The 18,981-nt window shown below is 44.9% G+C and overlaps 1 non-coding gene across 1 annotated transcript; it reads left to right on the top strand.

Moving 5' to 3' along the window:
• The first annotated feature begins 6,170 nt into the window (after window positions 1-6,170).
• Window positions 6,171-6,295, top strand: Trnar-gcg. The gene is made up of 2 exons: window positions 6,171-6,207; window positions 6,253-6,295. It is a non-coding gene; the product is annotated as a tRNA-Arg (tRNA).
• Window positions 6,296-18,981: the final 12,686 nt, after the last annotated feature.

Below are 18,981 nucleotides of genomic sequence, written 5' to 3'. Positions count from 1 at the left end.
TGATGAAAGGAGAAAATATAAAAATGCAATAAATGAATCAGGCAAAAAGGAATACAAACGTCTCAAAAATGAGATCGACAGGAAGTGCAAAAAAATGGCTAAGCAGGGATGGCTAGAGGACAAACGTAAGGATGTAGAGGCTTATCTCACTAGAGGTAAGATAGATACTGCCTACAGGAAAATTAAAGAGACCTTTGGAAAAAAGAGAACCACTTGTATGAATATCAAGAGCTCAGATGGAAACCCAGTTCTAAGCAAAGAAGGGAAAGCAGAAAGGTGGAAGGAGTATATAGAGGGTCTATACAAGGGCAATGTACTTAATATTAAGGAAATGGAAGAGGATGTAGAGGAAGATGAAATGGAAGATATGATACTGCGTGAAGAGTTTGACAGGGCACTGAAAGACCTAATTCGAAACAAGGCCCCGGGAGTAGACAACGTTCCATTAGAACTATTGACAGCCTTGGAAGAGCCAGTCCTGACAAAACTCTACCATCTGGTGAGTAAAATGTATGAGACAGGCAAAATACCCTCAGACTTGAAGAAGAATATAATAATTCCAATCCCAAAGAAAGCAAGTGTGGACAGATGTGAAAATTACCAAACTATCAGTTTAATAAGTCACAGCTGCAAAATACTAACGCGAATTCTTTACAGACGAATGGAAAAACTGATAGAAACCGACCTCGGGGAAGATCAGTTTGGATTCCGTTGAAATATTGGAACACGTGAGGCAATACTGACCTTACGACGTATCTTAGAAGAAAGATTAAGGAAAGGCAAACCTACGTGTCTAGCATTTGTAGACTTAGAGAGGGCTTTCGACAATGTTGACTGGAATACACTCTTTCAAATTCTGAAGGTGGCAGGGGTAAAATACAGGGAGCGAAAGGCTATTTACAATTTGTATAGAAACCAGATGGTAGTTACAAGAGTCGAGGGGCATGAAAGAGAAGCAGTGGTTGGGAAGGGAGTGAGACAGGGATGTAGCCTCTCCCCGATGTTATTCAATCTGTGTATTGAGCAAGCAGTAAAGGAAACAAAAGAAAAATTCGGAGTAGGTATTAAAATGCATGGAGAAGAAATAAAAACTTTGAGGTTCGCCGATGACATTGTAATTCTGTCAGGGATAATAAAGGACTTGGAAGAGCAGTTGGACAGAATGGACAGTGTCTTGAAAGGAGGATATAAGATAAACATCAACAAAAGCAAAACGAGGATAATGGAATGTAGTCGAATTAAGTCGGGTGATGATGACGGAATTAGATTAGGAAATGAGACACTTAAAGTAGTAAAGGAGTTTTCTTATTTGGGGAGCAAAATAACTGATGATGGTCGAAGTAGAGAGGATATAAAATGTAGACTGGCAATGGCAAGAAAAGCGTTTCTGAAGAAGAGAAATCTGTTAACATCGAGTATAGATTTAAGTGTCAAGAAGTCGTTTCTGAAAGTATTTGTATGGAGTATGGAAGTGAAACATGGACGATAAATAGTTTGGACAAGAAGAGACTAGAAGCTTTCGAAATGTGGTGCTACAGAATAATGCTGAAGATTAGATGGGTAGATCACATAACTAATGAGGAGGTATTGAATAGAATCGGGGAGAAGAGGAGTTTGTGGCACAACTTGACAAGAAGAAGGGATCGGTTGGTAGGACATGTTCTGAGGCATCAAGGGATCACCAATTTAGTATTGGAGGGCAGCGTGGAGGGTAAAAATCGTAGAGGGAGACCAAGAGATGAATACACTAAGCAGATTCAGCAGGATGTAGGCTGCAGTACGTACTGGGAGATGAAGCAGCTTGCACTGGATAGAGTAGCATAGAGAGCTGCATCAAACCAGTCTCAGGACTGAAGACGACCACAACAACAACACATACGCGAGTTTGTTGCACCTAGAGGATAGTGTACTACCTAGGATCACATGGTTTTTTTTTTAATTTATTTATTTATTTTTTTTTTTTTTTAAAATCGGTGCTTCAGTCCAGTGGCTGATTTCAGAGCCAAATGAAGGAATTCGCACTAGAGGCGGTCACAAACTGATTCAGCTATTTTCTACGTTTTTCACTGTTAGACATGATGTTGTGTTTTGTGCACCATTTGTAAATGTTTCTCGCTCTATACATTTAAGCGCTATATAATATATTAAAGATATTGGGATTATAATGTTAATTCTTCAGCTGTAGTATTTTAGGGTAAGTAAGGTGTAATATACTTTCAGAACTGTTTATATAACATATGAACAGTTAAGCCTTACTTCGTCGGTCGCGCTCGATCTTGTATCTTGAAACAGAAGAAGATCTTTTACCTTGGGACGTGTTATATTTGCAAATGAACTGCGTTTTTTTTAATGTCTAATGCCTGATTAGCAATTTTGAAAATAGAAATTTATATTGGTTTCCAGTACTTTATATTTCAAAACTTATTTTACTTGAACTGATTTTTGACAATAGTTTTCTGCTTAATTTTAATGCACTTACTGATTGTTAGTGTGTAGTAATGTAATAATGTAACAGACAGACGATTAAATACCGTTTTTGTAAGATCTTGTCTACTGCAACGGTTATAAATTTCAGTAGAATTTTTGTTCCTAGGTACATGCACATATCGTTCCTTGGAAGATATATTCACATCTGGAGGAGGCTTAATATATCGGAATAATTCTTCTAATTTCAGAGAAAGACTGCAGCAAGTAAAAAATTAATGACACAATTTAAAAATGGAAAAAGGGGGTATATTAAACTTCTGTAACAGGGCTGGTTGGAGGCGAAAGTCTGAAAAGTGTACCAAGGTACAGCACTCTCCCCTACACGAATGATCTAGTGAAGGTGTAAGGGCCTTTTTGCAGACGATGTCGTTGTCTATAGGAAGGTTGCAACGTCCGAAGGGCTATAGCGAAATGCAACGTGACAAGCAGAGGTTCGAAGGTTGATGTCGGGATCGACAGTTCACCCTGAACGGAAATAAACGAAACATATTATACTTAAATAGGAGAAGATACACGTTACTGCTCGGTTACGTTGTTGGTGAAGAAGCACCGGAAACGTTAACGACTTTAAAATACCTCAGAGGAACCGTCCGTGGAATGACCAGATAAAAGAAATTATGGGAAAGCAGACGTTAGGCTGAAACTGTTCTGAAGAATCTGAAGGAAACGTAATTCATCCAGGAAATACGTGACTTATCAAATAATTTTTAGACCTGTTCTTGAGTATCGTCAACCGGTCTGGGATCGTTACCAGCGAGGACTGATAAAAGAGCTAGAGAAGATCCAGTGAAGAGTGGTGCGTTTTGTCAAAGGTATCGTTTAGTCGAATTAACCGTTACAGAGATGCTCAACAAACTGCAGTGGCGGAAGTTACAAGAGATGCGTCGTACATCACAGAGAGATTTACTATCGAAATTTCGGAAGCGTTCATTCGAAGAAGACCCGAGCAACGTGTTACTTCCTCCTACACACACTGACGGAAAAAAATCGGAACACTAAAAAATAATTAATGTAGAGTAATGAAATTTCGGGAATACATTTGTCTATGCAACACATTTAAGTGATTAACATGGCAAGACCACAGGTTAATGTAGGAGCGAGATAAGCCATTGCAAACGTGAAATGTGTGGTGTCACCGCCAGACACCGCACTTGCTAGGTGGTAGCCTTTAAATCGGCCGCGGTCCGTTAGTATACGTCGGACCCGCGTGTCGCCACTATCAGTGATTGCAGACCGAGCGCCGCCACACGGCAGGTCTAGTCCAGAGAGACTCCCTAGTACTCGCCCCAGTTGTACAGCCGACTTTGCTAGCGATGGTTCACTGACAAATTACGCTCTCATTTGCCGAGACGATAGTTAGCATAGCCTTCAGGTACGTCATTTGCTACGACCTAGCAAGGCGCCATTATCAATTGCTATTTATCTTGTGATGCATGTACCGTCAAGACCGATGTTCACCAATTATGGATTAAAGTTAAGTATTCCAACAGCTACGTACTTTATTTGCTAGACTCAAATCCTTTAACTGTTCTATACCTCACGCCAGCCTGCGTGAGCTTAAACGCGTGCCTTTCGGCTTCACCTCCTAGTGGCTTGGCTGTCTTGCCAAGTCACAACAAAATTCTGGTACATAATAACCGGTGTAACCCCCAGAATGATGCATGCAAGCGTGCAAACGTGAATGAAGTGAATTGTATAGGTGCCGAATGTCAGTTTGTGGGATGGAGTTCTATGCCTGTTGCACTTTGTCGGTCAGTGCAGGAACGGTTAATGCTGATGGTGGATGACGCTGAAGCTGCCGTCCAATGATGTCCTTTATGTGCTCGATTTGGTACAGATCTGGTGATAAAACAGGCCAAGGTAACTCGTTGAGACTGTGTAGGGTTACAACAGTGGTATGTGGACGAGCGTTATCCTGCACCCTGCCCTCCAGTCAGCTCTCGCTTGACACCACTGGTGTCGCAAATGGTGGTGGTTTAGTATCAGCGGAATGCACACTACAGTGCGCCTGGCTCGGAGCTGTCCTTGAAGTAACCGATCTGTAACAGTTCGTTGTGTCACTGTGGTGCCAACTGCTGCTCAATTTGCTGCTGCAGATGCAGTACGATGCGCCGAACACGATTGTCTTCCTCTCGGTAGTGCTACTTGGCCGTCCAGAGCCATGTCTTCGTGCCACCGTATACTCTTGCGACTACCACTGCCAGCAATCATGTACAATGGCTGCATTCCTTCCAAGTCTTTCTACAGTATCGCAGAAGGAACATTCAGCCTCTCGTAACCTTCTTATTTGACATCGTTTAAACTCAGTAATATGTTGGTAATGGCGTCTATGTCGCCTTAAAGTCATTCTTGAGTGACATCAACAAATCACGTCCAATCTCGAAGATAAGTAACGCTCACAGCCATTGCAGTGCGTACTTGAGCAAACGTGATTCTCATGCGCCTGTCGCGAAATTCGAATATACAGGGCTATTACAAATGATTGAAGCGATTTCATAAATTCACTGTAGCTCCATTCATTGACATATGGTCACGACACACTACAGATACGTAGAAAAACTCATAAAGTTTTGTTCGGCTGAAGCCGCACTTCAGGTTTCTGCCCCCAGAGGACTCGAGAGCGCAGTGAGACAAAATGGCGACAGGAGCCGAGAAAGCGTATTCGTGCTTGAAATGCACTCACATCAGTCAGTCATAACAGTGCAACGACACTTCAAGACGAAGTTCAACAAAGATCCACCAACTGCTGACTCCATTCGGCGATCGTATGAGCAGTTTAAAGCTTCTGGAGGCCTCTGTAAGGGGAAATCAAAGGGTCGGCCTGCAGTGAGCGAAGAAACGGTTGAACGCGTGCGGGCAAGTTTCACGCATAGTGATGTGAAAGATTCAGTGTTTAAACCTCCTCTACCAAGAAACGTGCCAGAACTGCGAGCTCGCATCAACAATGCTTTCGAACTCATTGATGGGGACATGCTGCGCCGAGTGTGGGAGGAACTTGATTATCGGCTTGATGTCTGCCGAATCACTAAAGGGGCACATATCGAACATTTGTGAATGCCTAAAAAAACTTTTTGAGTTTTTGTATGTGTGTGCAAAGCATTGTGAAAATATCTCAAATAATAAAGTTATTGTAGAGCTGTGAAATCGCTTCAATCATTTATAATAACCCTGTACATGTAGAAACATAGAAACATGTTTATGAGGCCGGCCGCGGTGGCCGTGCGGTTCGGGCGCTGCAGTCTGGAACCGCGGGACTGCTACGGTCGCAGGTTCGAATCCTACCTCGGGCATGGATGTGTGTGATGTCCCTAGGTTAGTTAGGTTTAATTAGTTCTAAGTTCTAGGGGACTGATGACCTAAGATGTTAAGTACCATAGTGCTCAGAGCCAGCCATGTTTGCGAACTTCGTTTGTATTGCACAACTCTTTCTTGGTGTTCCGATTTATTTTCCTACTGTTTATGTGTCGCGTAGTGACCACAACGAAAAGTATCTGAGAAATTAGTACAGCAGAGTCCCGCTAATCTGAACTCCGGTAATCTGAACGTCCGGTTAATCCGAACAGGAAAAATCTTAGTCCAAGTAGTGAAAACTGTGCGGTAAACTGCTGCTCATACACACTGTTTTAATTTACACAGTACAGTAAACATGAATTAGAAAGCTGTGAGGACGGGGCGTGAGACGTGCTTGGGTAGCTCAGTTGGTAGAGCACTTGCTCGCGAGCCGGCCGGAGTGGCCGAGCGGTTAAAGGCGCTACAGTCTGGAACCGCATGACCGCTACGGTCGCAGGTTCGAATCCTGCCTCGGGCATGGATGTTGTGATGTCCTTAGGTTAGTTAGGTTTAAGTAGTTCTAAGTTCTAGGGGACTTATGACCACAGCAGTTGAGTCCCATAGTGCTCAGAGCCATTTGAACTTGCTCGCGAAAGGCAAAGGTCCCGAGTTCGAGTCTCGGTCCGGTACACAGTTTTAATCTGCCAGGAAGTTTCATATCAGCGCACACTCCGCTCCAGAGTGAAAATCTCATTCTGGAAACATCCCCAAGGCTGTGGGTAAGCCATGTCTCCGCAATATCCTTTCTTTCAGGAGTGCTAGTTCTGCAATGTTCGCAGGAGAGCTTCTGTAAAGTTTGGGAGGTAGGAGACGAGGTACTGGCAGAAGTAAAGCTGTGAGGACGGGGCGTGAGTCGTGCTTGGGTAGCTCAGTTTGTAGAGCACTTGCCCGCGAAAGGTAAAGGTCCCGAGTTCGAGTCTCGGTCCGGCACACAGTTTTAATCTGCCAGGAAGTTTCATGTATTAGAAAAATTCGTAAGAAAACATTAGGTTTAAACAATGTATAACAATGAAAGAAAAGCTGTTAAACTTACTAAAAGACAGCAGATATTTTATCCCTACTTTTTAGATGACAAAAACTCAGTCATTGTTTTTTGGCGTAATGAAGACAGTCCGTTATATGAAGCATAGTTGCGCCATCGTCTCTTAAACATCAAATCAGCAGGCGTAGCAGTGGGCTGTTGCTCCAAATAACATAGCGCGAGGTCGAGGGCTTCAGCTGCGTCACTGTGTGGCACCAGCTCTCCTATGTGGCTTTCAGGCTCGTTGTCACTTCCGTCACAGCAGTCCACTTCTTCCTGGCCTAGAGTCAACAGTAGCAACTAAATCAGCGTCAGTAAGGCTCTCCACAGAGGCCCCATCCGCTGCCATCCACTCATCTACGTCTCCTTCACTAGCTGCTTCACATCCAGGGATTGTCTGTGTCATTTGTAGTAGATTTTCCTCTTCATTTTCAACTAGGTTATCCTGAAATTCAAGAGATGTGCACAGTTTTCTCCACGATTTTCTCAGAGTATTTTCTGAAATATTCTGCCATGCCTCAGCGGCCCAATAAACAACAACTTTCAAATGGTTCAATAGGCTCTGAGCACTATGGGACTTAACATCTATGGTCATCGGTCCCCTAGAACTTAGAACTACTTAAACCTAACTAACCTAAGGACATTACACAACACCCAGTCATCACGAGGCAGAGAAAATCCCTGGCCTCGCCGGGAATCGAACCCGGGAACCCGGGCGCGGGAAGCGAGAACGCTACCGCACGACCACGATCTGCGGACAAACAACATCCTTCACAGTTGTCTTTTTTATTTTGTCCACTAAAGGAATGCTGTCATCTTGGATCAGCATTCTTAAAAATTGTTCTCTGTAAATCAGTTTTAATGTTTGCAGTATGCCCTGGTCAATCGGCTGTAGAAGTGGAGTAACATTCGGCGGCAATAACTTCGCCACAATTTCTCCATCACATAATTCGTCAAGCTGGGGTGAGATGACGCGTTATCAGTCAAAAGGATTGCACGGGGAGACAAATGATTTCCCTTAGAAAACAGTCGAACAGAGGTAACAAACTGCCCGTGAAACCATTCGTCGAACAGCTTACCATTCCTCCATGGTTTTTTTCTGGTTGCGATAATATACGGACAGGGACTTCATGTTGCAGTTTTTAAAAGCTCTGGGCCTACCAGATTTGCCGATCATCATTAAAGGCAGCTTGTGATTACCAGCAGCGTTGCTGCACGCTAGTAAAGTCACACGATCTTTGCACATTTTAATACCAGGAGCATGGTCTTCTGCTTTTGATGCCAGGCTTTTTGTTGGCAATGCCCTAAAAATAAGGCCAGTCTCGTCAGCGTTATAAATTTTTTGGGAAGAATACTTTCCCACTCTCTTTTCAAACTTACCCATGTGTTCCTTCACTGTATCACTGTCAGAAGAAAGCTTTTCTCCAGTAATTGTTAGCTGACGGACTCCATGACGTTTTTTGAATCTGTCCAACCAACCCGAACTCGCACTAAAAGACTCATCATCATTCATTAACTTGTTCAGGTAAACAGCCTTCTCCTGAACCAGTGCTCCACTCAAAGAAGTTCCCCTTTCTCTTTCCTGTGTAAACCAAAGAAAAAGAGATTCATCCACTTTATCGTACTGGGACTGTTTAAAAGTCTACCGAATTTCGAGTGTTTTTCCCGAAGACGTTGCACAGGACTGTTCAAGCTTCACTCGGTTCTTCTTCCAATCACAAATGGTTGCTTTCCAGCCACCCAGTTCCGTTGCCAGTTTAGATACAGGCTCACCATTTTCTATCCGCTTCAGAGCATTCAGTTTTCGTTTGAGAGTTAACGTTGTATGTTTCTGTTTACTCATGACGAAAATACGTACACCACTATACCTGAACGAATACAATAGAACTGTTATGCGTGCCAGCTATCGATAACTAACATAACCAAGCGCTTTGCGAGCCAACTGGTAGTACACTGACAAAGGTCTCAACAATGCATAGGGTGACCAGATGCAATTGTTTAAAAAGGAGGACAAACAACTTCAAAAAGGTGGACAAAGGAGGAGAAAAGAGGACACATCAAACGGGTCAACTGCAGATAAGGATACCATCCGTCAGCTTTGGACAAGTCACGTGACTGCCTGGAATTACTGGTAAAAAAAAAAAAAAGTGGTTCAAATGGCTCTGAGCACTATGCGACTTAACATCTGAGGTCATCAGTCGTCTAGAACTTAGAACTAATTAAACCTAACTAACCTAAGGACATCACACACATCCATGCCCGAGGCAGGATTCGAACCTGCGACCGTAGCGGTCACGCGGTTCCAGACTGAAGCGCCTTTAACCGCACGGCCACACCGGCCGTCTTACCGGTAAAACTAGTAGTTAATTGTTACTGACGGTCAGGTGGTGGTTAACTGAGCAATATAAAAAAAATTAAAAACATTGATTGTGGTGACAGTATGGCATCAATTGTTTTGTTATGTCAACAACACGGAATTGTTTACAAAGCGAAAAACGTAAGACCATTCACCTCTCTTCATTCGACGCACCGCTACCAACATCTACAATTCAAGCAGCAGCTGACGACATGTAAACTGCACTTTAACCTTCCGAATACAAATAAATTGAATGACTATGAAAAAACAAAATACCATCATAATAGTTAATCTGCCGAGTTTTTTGTTACCTTTATTGGCCACTGAGACGTACGTTCCAGCTCCACATATCTTACATCCCGCTGCAAATTCATTTCTCTCTTTCTTAAAGCCAGATATTTGCGGGAAAGGACATCAAAAAATGTTCTCTTTCGTTTAGGCGTAGCGAAACATTTTACGTAACTCATTCGGTTAAAAATTACACCCACAAATCACACGTGCACTACAGGAAGCCAAGCCAATACAAAGCGAAGATATGAAACGAAAATTTTAAATAATCGATATTTGCATTCGCTTATAGGTAGATCAACGATAACATCGACGTTCCTGGTGCCACCTACTAACACCGCCTTCGTGCGTGTTTATCACGAAGGCTGTGCCAATAGTTAAAGTATTTAAGAAAAGAGCAATAGAACGGGACGAATTGTAAATTTAACTGTATTACGCTCAACTTTGCGAAAGAGCCAGACACTGTAAAAATCCTTCCGGACCTCGGACAAGGAGCTAAAAAGGAGGAGCACATGTCCGGATTAATCCGGACGTCTGGTCACCCTAACAATGCACAACAATAAGGGCAGGGAGCAAGAGTACGCCATTGCTCCCACACTTATCTGCTTGGTATACTTCATTCTAGAAAGTCGTCACCGTAATTCCGGCTAATCCGAACAAATCGGTAATCCGAATAAGGTCCGGTCCCAATTAGTTCGGATTAATAGGATTTTACTGTAGTAAATTTATCGACAGTTATTCCTCTCACGCACGACTCGCGAATGGAGCAGAGAAGGGGTGAAATGATAGTCATGTCAGAGGCACCCTTCGCCACACACCGGGGCACACATGTAGGTGAAGCCCTGTAGGCAGGTCTTCTCCCTCCGCTCTCTCCCGGCGGCGGGGGAAGAAGGCACGTGGACGACACAGTTTCCTATGCGACAGCCCGCCTGTTACTTGTAGACGCAGCCGCTGCCAGAGGCGTGATTAGCAGATAAGTGTTGCGCCGGCGTGGGAATCGATGGCCCTGCGCTGTGTGGCTCGTGTAACGCCGCGCCGCGGGCTGCAAGCTGCCGCAGTGCGGGCCAGCGCCGCGCCGCCACCTGCACGCGCCGCCACAACCTACTTTGTTTTCTTTTCTTTTTTGGCGGGTCACGGCACCTGCTCACGCCTATATCACAAGAGCGCACGCAGCCCGGGAGCTAGTCGTAAAGTTTTAATTATCACCTCAAAACTATAAAGGTACGTTATTGGTTTTTGATTTGTTTGTGGGTACGTGTCTCCCGTACTGGAAAACTTTGAAATCCCTGCGGCACAGCGTTGCAGTAAGCAGCTAGAGGAGCCAATACGAAATAGCGCGGCCCGTTGATAGAGTATCGTGACATAATACGCCTGCTGCGTTTGAAGGGAATAAAGCTGCAACAATCCGCGCTGAGTTAGTGGAAGTGGATGACAACTATGCAGTATCATCCGACACAGCGGTTAGGTGCCGCAGTGGTCAAAAAGTCCAAATAGGAAGGACGAAGTGTCGAACTTCGTAATATGGTGTCCGACGTCCTTTTGTCCGGCGTAGGACAGCAGTTCGACATGGCACGGACTCAAAAACTCGTTGGAAGTCTCCTGCAGAAACATTGAGTCATGTTGCCTCTATAGCTGTCCACAATTGCGAAAGTGTTGCCACGAAGGACTTGGTGCACGAACTGACCTTTCGATTATGTTCCATTATGTTCGATGGAACTCATGTCGGCCAATCTGCGAGACCAATTTATTCTCTTGAATTGTCCAGAATGTTCTAACCAGTCATGAACAACTGTGGACCGGCGACATAGGGCATTGTCACCAATAAAAATTCGATTATTGTTTGGGAAGATTCGGCCGCTGTGACCGAGCGGTTATAGGCGCTTCAGTCCGGAACCGCGCGACCGATACGGTCGCAGGTCCGCGCGACCGCTACGGTCGCAGGTCCGAGTCCTGCCTCTGGCATGGATGTGTGTGATGCCCTTAGGTTACTTAAGTTTAAGTAGTTCTAAGTCTAGGGACTCATGGCCTCAGATGTTACGTCCCACTGTGCATAGAGCCACTTGAACCAATTTTTGGGAAGCTTAAGTCCATAAATGGCTAAAATAATCAATGATCGGTACAGTTGGACCAGAGGAACCAGTCCATTCTTCGTAGACACATCCTGCAGCATTATGGAGCCACCGCCGACTTGTACAGTGTCTTATTGACAACTTACGTCCATGACCGTGTGGTCAGCACCATACTTAAACTCTACCATCAGCTCTCACCAACTGGAATCGGGACTCATCCGACCAGGCCGTGGTTTTCCAGTCGTCTACGGTCCAACTGGTGCAGTCACAACCCCGCGAGTGGCGCTGCAGGCGATGTCATACTAATAGCAAAGGCACTTGCATTATTCACTGCACTATCCTAACGGATAAAAAAGTGGTTCAAATGGCTCTAAGCACTATGCGACTTAACATCTGAGGTCATCAGTCCCCTAGACTTAGAACTACTTAAACCTAACCAACCTAAGGACCTCACACACATCCATGCCCGAGACAGGATTCGAACCTGCAACCATAGCAGCAGCGCCTACAACCCTTCGGCCACAGCGGCCGGCCTCTTAACGGGTACATTCTTCGTACATCCCACATTGATGTCTGCGGTTATTTCGCGCCTTGTTGCTTTTCTGTTAGCACTGACAGTTGTACACAAACTACGCCTGCTATCAGCCGTTAAGTGAACGCCGTCGGACACTGCACTGCCTGTGTTGAAACCTAATGCCTGAAATTTGGTAATCTCCAACTATCGCTCCATGTTCAAAGTCTGTTAATTCCTGTCATGTGGCCACTATCACATGGGGTACCTCTCCGTGTGAATCACCTGACTATACACGACAGCTCTAGCAGTGCACTGCCTCTTAAAATCCTGTCTACACAATTTTACTGCGTATCACTGTCCCATGACTAGAGTATATTGTAACTGCACGCAGTATTAAGGGGAAGAAATTACAAAAAATTATTAAAATCGATTCACCTTGACATAGACAAAATCAAATCATGCCAGAGAGAGAAACAAGCCAGTATGTCGGAAGTAGGTCAGGTGATCGACTCATTATGACACCATCTGTCGAGTGACGATACACATTCAGCAGAAAGGAGACCGCAACAGAAAAACAAAGGAAGTGAGCCAACATATTCTTTAGCCCATAAGACATGTTACAAGAAACTCTATCTCTTTCACAAGAGCACACAGAAGGAACTGACACATCAGTTAACGGCCTGTTAAGTGAATATAGTAGAATAAGGAGGGGACATGCGGTCATTATGAACTGAGTCTTGCAACATATGCCAGCTCTCCAGCTCTCATCATCATGTGTTGATCATTGGGAGTAATGGGATTCACAGTAATAGCACTCAGTTCCAAGTTTATGGCTCTGTAGTGAATCTATGCCCTAGATGCTCCGGCAGAGTCTATGAACCAGACAAAGATGTACTCAAGATGACGGCCTTCACGTGACGAATTTCATGCTGCTCGCCACCTACTATTTACTGATGGATGAACTGACTGCCTTCTAACAACACCACATTCCAGCGTGCTGCCAGCATTCAACTTAAATGCAGAAGCCAGTAACAGGGCCTCCTGTGATCCAAATCCCTGTTCAACACACTGGCGCTTCCAGATCCCGAAACCCTTAGCCGGCAGGGAGGAGATCAACTGACCAAATGTGCACCGATGCTAGGTACGTGGCGGATGAGTCATCAAGAGTCATCGTAGAATTCGGAGTGGGACGCTCCAGCAGCCTGGCAGAGACCGCCTTGCGCTGGGCAATGGCGACGCCTCCTTGCCAGCAACTCGCCACGGCACGAGGGTCGCTAAACGTCGCCTGGGTGTGCAACTGTGGAGCTGACTGGACAGACGTCAGCTAGAATCCAACACTCAGCTAAGTGACCAATAGCCAAGGTTGATTCAGAAGAAGAATGTCTTGTGAATATGAAGAATAAATGAATCAACTCTAATAATGTTTTACTAGAGTCGTTGATGCTTCCACAGATTCCCAGCAGCTATCCTAACTTCACACAGAGGAGTCTACTCTCTACTGTCTGTTGTATAAGGGCCGGCCGAAGTGGCCGTGCGGTTAAAGGCGCTGCAGCCTGGAACCGCAAGACCGCTACGGTCGCAGGTTCGAATCCTGCCTCGGGCATGGATGTTTGTGATGTCCTTAGGTTAGTTAGGTTTAACTAGTTCTAAGTTCTAGGGGACTAATGACCTCAGCAGTTGAGTCCCATAGTGCTCAGAGCCATTTTTTTTTGTTGTATAAGGAACAAGGCATCGCAAGAGCAGTGGAAGGCCTGGAGCTAGAAAATCTGCGTATCTCTGTCGAGGCGATAGTGGGGAAAGAGAAAATCTGACACGGATCACTTTCCAACATCCTGAGCAGCATTCTGACGTGAAAAACGCCGCCGTTGGCTGTGTTCGGCGATCGCTTACACCCGTTATAACAGCTTTCCGAACTCCGGCACCAGTGGAAATGTGAGAACATTCTAGGTGACCTCTTGAGCCGCCTAAACACCATGGACGAGCGCTGTTTGTATCACTATGATCCTGAGACAAAGCAGCAAACCGAGCAGTGGGAACGTATGTACTCACCAGTGCCGATAAAGACAAAGACCCATCCATCATTGGGCGATGTGACATTGAAAGTTATTTGCGGCTGCCACGGTATGGTACATACAATTTATGCTCATAAAGCGAACTATTGCAGGAGCAACCACTGGACTCTCCTGATATGCTGATGGGTCTGCCGGCAAAAAAAGCGTCGCGAGGAGCTATCCTACATCATGTTGCTCTGGACACAGTCACACTTTCTGCTTCTTTGGGATACCAGTTTTAGTTTCACCTCCTGTGTTCTCCTGACATAGCACATGCTGACTTTTTTCTCTTTCGTCGGGTGAAGAAATCATCGCATAGCAGGTGCTTTCAGAATGACGATGGGATAATTTTCGATGTGGAATGTTCCTGAACAGTCAAAACGAAGATTTTTACAACCCAGCTATCTGTCAAGTTATGCACCGTTGGGAAAAATGTATCGCGTGTGTGTGTGTGTGTGGTTTGAGGTTTTCGGGCGCTAAACAGCATTGTCATCAGCGCCCAAACGCACAGAACAGGAACACATGCGGTGAAGGGACGAAGACGGACAGCGAACAAGGAGAACGGCTAAAAGACACAGGCCTGACGCAGTTCCAAATCCTCACATACAGAGGCAAAACAAGAGGAGAAGGAACGCACTAAAAAAGGGAAGGAAACACAAGGAAAAGAGAACAGAAATCGAAGTGAAACAAGTAGGTAATCGTGGCTGGAGGACCTCTTACCTGAAACCTGGGTGAGCCAGTCACCCAGCAGCACATTAAAATCCTCTTCCTAAAGGATGAATATGTAGAGAAGGACCAACATCAAGATTCTTGAGATTGATTTTTCGAGTTGATAGCTTAAACTTGATGACTAACCCCAGTCCTTCGCATCAGAACTTCACAAAGCGTCCGATTTCTAACGTGACAAAGTCAAACAGTGTTTTGAAACAGTGGTGGTGAAAATGGCCATCTTACTTCATTATTTATTGTGAGTAGTGTGATGTATGTACTCATGTCTACTCTGCTGTGACATTTCAAATCTAGTTCCAGCGCCAATGCTCTGTTACAGTGACTGTAGGGGGGCAACGACATTTATGCGGCATACCTTTACGGCAGCAGCACTGACGTAGACTGTTACGCAACACCCCGAGAAGTATCTAATTACTGTGCTGTCTGAGATTAAGCAGCTGTCATCAGTAAAGTATTTTCCCGTCTAACTGAATGGTCCATCATTTTTCAAATATGCAGCCTTGACAGTGGCTCTAAAGGTTTGAGCTGTAACGTCGAAAGAACGATTAACTGGGATCTGGGTGTGTGCCTGATATTCTGAATCTACGAAGATCGCAAAGCGTAAAACAAACAGTTACAATTCCAGCAACACAATGAAGCTGACTGGATTATTGCTGGTAATACTTGTCCCTTAGTTGCTACTTCAGTTATGTCCTTTAGGCAGATAAGAAATGGGAGCAGTTGCAGGATGCGAAGGGGCTGACTAAGACCACGTTGGAATTTTACTGTTGCAGACAGGTTCGAGAAACGTGACTCGTTTCGAGATATGGGAGTGCAAGAAATATGATATGGCATTGAGACAGAATGCGTTACAAATACTGGAGAAATATCTAGTGGCGGCGGCGTGAGGGGTTGCAAATATCTGTTTCATACCACGCTCCTTAGCCAATCACTTTCAAAATTCGATAATTTTATTGCGAGGGTGCATCGTGGGCTATGTGTAACCGCACTGATGGTGTGATAATACACACTCCTACAATCACCGTCTCGGTATTTGTCCGAAAAAACAGCCTCATTCGGAGGTAATGCCACACCTCGATTTACAAAGCCAGTATAGCTTTTAACATGGATACTTGTGTGCACCTGTAGAACCAAGATGTGACAGTAACATACAGTAGTTGTTGCGATCGGGTTTTTCAACACGAGGCCGATTACGCCTCTCTTTCTAAGACACAGTGGTAACACTCGCAAGATAAACTTATGAGACATGTCCACCCATCGTTGATTTTCTCTCAGTATTATTTTGTATCGTCTGGAATCATTTATTGGTCAAGTACTACACTTAGTAGTAGTAGGGGATGCGTGATAGGTTCATCTTGTGCATCTGGCTTATAAAATATGTGTTTGTGTTCCAACAAATGCAAAGGAGATGACTGTGGAATACTGTGATAGCAGAGGGAAGAGTGCGTAAAGTGATAACGATGGTACAGACATTTCTATTTCCTGAGCCACTGCCCTCAGCAGGGTGTATTTCCAATACTTTGCTCATTGTCGAATGCCATTCAATTGAGACTGCAATCCTAACATTTAGTTGTAAGTACAGGCATAAAATATTTATGACGGTGGTTTATTAGGATGATGATTCTACCTGTGCGTGCAGCGTAGGTGACCTGTGTGTGCAGCGTAGGTGACCTGTGAGTGAATGATTCACGTTTCCCGTTAATGGTAGAAGCCGTGCGAATATAGATGACTTAAATGTGTAATCCTCTGCCCGCATCTCGTGGTCGTGCGGTAGCGTTCTCGCTTCCCACGCCCGGGTTCCCGGGTTCGATTCCCGGCTGGGTCAGGGATTTTCTCTGCTTCGTGATGGCTGGGTGTTGTGTGCTGTCCTTAGATTAGTTAGGTTTAAGTAGTTCTAAGTTCTAGGGGACTGATGACCATAGATGTTAAGTCCCATAGTGCTCAGAGCCATTTGAACCATTTGTAATCCTCTAGACGATCGAATAGCGAACTAATAGTTAGTATGTGTTGGATAGCTTAGGTGATCACATGGAGATTTGAGAAGATTGAATATGGAGGTGTGTTTGAGCTGGACCGTTATTCCCTCTCATGTAAATTGTTCAGTTGACTGCTTCTGCACATTTTGCACCTTTATTTAGTTGGGAGAAGGTCGATTGTGGTGTGTGCATCTAGCAGGTGGAAGACACGTTTGCTGGTTCTCTAGACATGAGAAACACCTTAGATGAGTTTGTAAATTACAGGGATGATTTGGAATCTATTACATCACCGACATTGGTATTCAAGAGTGGAAATATCATTTTCCTATATTTGTTTCGAGTTCTCACGTAAAGGTCCTCGTATACGGGATAAGTTTCTAGTTACTCAGTGGTCTAGAGCACACTCTACCTAGCTAAGGTTTCGCGTTTATAGAAAAATAATTCTCAGTCTATTTCTTCAGAACTATGTTGCGTGAGCGATTGGTAGGATATTGCTGTGTGTAAACCATGCGAAAATATATTTGTTCTTGTAACCCCAGAGTCTGGAGATGGGTGTAGAAAAGCAAGCAAGCAGGGAAGCAAGTTCGGAACAGAAACAGTAGCGCGTTTGTGCTGGAGGGGGAGGAGGGGATGAGCCGGAATTTGTAGAACAGTTCTGAGAGTGACGGTCCACTGAGGGCACTCTGGTCACCTGCAGGGGTGCATGACCGCCAACCTCGTAGAGGGATATCTAGTGCTGCGAAGAGTGTAAGCCCGCATCTCGTGGTCGTGCGTTAGCGTTCTCGCTTCCCACGCCCGGGTTCCCGGGTTCGATTCCCGGCGGGTCAGGGATTTTCTCTGCCTCGTGATGGCTGGGTGTTGTGTGCTGTCCTTAGGTTAGTTAGGTTTAAGTAGTTCTAAGTTCTAGGGGACTGATGACCATAGATGTTAAGTCCCATAGTGCTCAGAGCCATTTTGAAGAGTGTAGACAATGCTCTCTGTCTTCGTGGTATATTTACAAATGATGTAAAAGGGACGATTTTGTATGTTTACTACATCGAGACAGTACGCGGTGACATATTGATGGGTCGCAGGTCGGTTTCACATTCTAATATTCAAGCTCCTGTCCTCAGTGGGAGAGCAGTGTAATTGAATAAGAGTCTTTCCGGATTTGACTATATGTAGGGCACGTTGCAGGGTTTAATTGTCGGTGCAAATGCTGATCTGTACAAAATACAATGATAATGCTCCATTCATTCCATAAGACATCCTTTGTGCCGGGACATAGGAGCATGTACAAACTGATTCGAACAAGATCGGGGGAGGGGGGGGGGGCAAGGTATGTACGGAAAGTTCTGAGAAAACAAGTGTTCGAAGACAGGATGAAGCAGACCATCCATCTATGGTGGGGATGCCGTCACTCACCCGTCACTGTGGTATTAGGACATCTCCAGACCTGTAGCTGTAGGATACCGAAAATTCCGTCCGTGTTTTTCTCTTCTGTATGACAGTGCTTCGAATTCTGTTTGCGTAATTGTTCTGAATCGCCCCCGTCTGTGCTTAGAGAGTGCTCTCTTTCCATACAACAAGAATGCTTTTATGATTAACGGTATTTTCGCGAGCGCGCACACGCTTTTAGCGGCGAGAACGTTTGCGTATGTTGAAAGCAGGAAGGGTAACAGCTGATGGACAGGGTGCCACGTTTGGACCGCTAGGAAGAATGCATTTGGCGTTATTTCGCGCTATTTTCGTAAACAGGTTCTGTTAGGCCAAGAATTTCCGTGCATACAAACTGAGACATCAAGAAAGCGAGTGTCATTTATTTCTGGTACACTATACAATTTCCGAGAGGTCGACTTGGCTCTTATTTTACATAGCTATTTGACATCGGAAAAACATTGAGAACCTTTAAGATGGTGAGTCGCCACGAATACGTTTCACACGGGGGGGGGGGGGGGGGGGGGGGGCAGTCACGCTGGGTCTGGTATGCACAGCTGGACGCAGCTCGTAAGTTCCGTTAGGATCGGTAGGGAGAAAGCAGCCTGTGCTATTCTGGAACAGATTTCTATAGCGCGGTCTGTGACGTCAGTATCCACAGGTATAGCGTCAGCAAGGGTAAACACACATGCTGCCCAGAGGTGTTCGCGTATGGGATCGGTGTGAGCGCGCCTTGGAGTTCTG

Source organism: Schistocerca piceifrons, chromosome 1, assembly GCF_021461385.2.
Source record: "Schistocerca piceifrons isolate TAMUIC-IGC-003096 chromosome 1, iqSchPice1.1, whole genome shotgun sequence".
NCBI classification, from domain to species: Eukaryota; Metazoa; Arthropoda; class Insecta; order Orthoptera; family Acrididae; genus Schistocerca; species Schistocerca piceifrons.
The sequence above is the reverse complement of the archived record's forward strand: the minus strand, read 5'-3'. Positions and strand labels throughout refer to the sequence as shown.